The following is a 1,662-nucleotide window of genomic DNA, read 5'->3' on the forward strand; positions in this document are numbered from 1 at the left end:
TAACTTAGATCTTATAATTACAAGCGATACTGGAGTTCAAATTGGATACATATAAAGTTATCTTTCCGTCATGCGATTTTCAACGGAAACAAGACAAAGCGGTAACTTAGATCTACTTACAAGCATACACTACCAACAATCCAGTAAGACAAACATCTATGAGATAGCCAGATACATATCAACTAAATTTATTCCGTTGTCCGTGAACAGGAACCAGCAAATTATCGAGAAAACGAGCACCCATAAATTTCTTCATCATGAAGACTCTTAGGACGGTGTGCCTTAATTCTTTTTAGACGCATTGTTCATTTCACGAACTGTTGCATCGTAAATTTCGTTAACTGCCCTAACACCTGCACATGAAAATGAAGCTTACATTATACTACGTTAAGTTCTCCAGAATTTCATTGATTTATTGGTAATAATTCATTAGATGACGACACATTTGTTCACTTCCCCAATTTCAATTTAGAGTTTAACTACTTCATTTGCAAGTGTATGCAATTATATCTTTTGTGAATTATTCAAAATTTTAATCTAAGTTAAAACTACAAATTAACAATGATTACCACATACCAGTGTTCAGGTCAGTTCGCATGCATCTAAATTATGCCACCGAATACCTTCTACCTTAAACGCGTACTCCATTTTGTCTCATCTTACGCTGCACTAGTTATTTTGGTAGTAAAGAATTCTTTGATCATAAATTTTTCAAATGCTTTTCTATTAAATATAACTATGTCTCAGACTAGTTTTTGTGTAAAATCTGAATATATATTTTGTATCTCTAAAAGTTAAATGACCCATATCCAATTTTACACTGAAAATCATATGTTCTGACCATGGTACTCAAATTCCGTCTCCTTTTTCTTTGGGGTCTTGTGGTTGGTGGGGTGGGGGGAGGGGGGGGGGGGGGGCTACTCTTAGTTTCACTTATGAATTATGTAATGATTAAAAAAATTAAAAGAAGCAAAAATTACGCTCTATGTCTATCTTTGAAAATATTTACGCCACGTAGCCCATACTTTGGGTATAAATACCAAATTTAGCCCATATTTGTGTATAAACATCTTTTATACAATATTATACACTTTATATAAGATTGATATATTATGTATAATGCTTTTCTGGAGGTATAATATTGTATATCGGGCTACATGATGTAAATATTTTCAAAAGCTGTATATTTTTGAAAATTTGCCCAGCAATCATTTTTGTAAGTGAAAACAGAGCCAGAGAACAAAAGGAAAAAAAGGTCGATGTTCATCAGAGGTGATTTGAAAGAAAAAGAAACTGATTTATTAACTCAAATTTCGTTAATCTGCCCCTAATTCGATATTAAATTGAGTGCGTGTACATTTTACTATGACTTTGGGGTTTTGTAAATGAGAAGGGAGCAAATTACCAGGAATGTTGTTGGCTGCTTCTTTAGCGGCATAAACGGAAGCATTTTTAACGAACTTTGTACTAAAATTGACCATCTTATCCCTGCCTTCATCATCGAGCACGCACTGACCAATGTTTTCGACGGCGTCACCAATGTTTTTGACCGCGGTTTCTGTGCTGTAATAAATGAAGTCCCATATTCCCATTTTTTTCCCCTTTGCTCTTACCTCGGAAAATAGGAACACTAGTAGAAAAAAAGGTACTGCACTGTCACTG

This window comes from Lycium barbarum, chromosome 4 (assembly GCF_019175385.1).
Source record: "Lycium barbarum isolate Lr01 chromosome 4, ASM1917538v2, whole genome shotgun sequence".
Lineage (NCBI taxonomy): Eukaryota > Viridiplantae > Streptophyta > Magnoliopsida > Solanales > Solanaceae > Lycium > Lycium barbarum.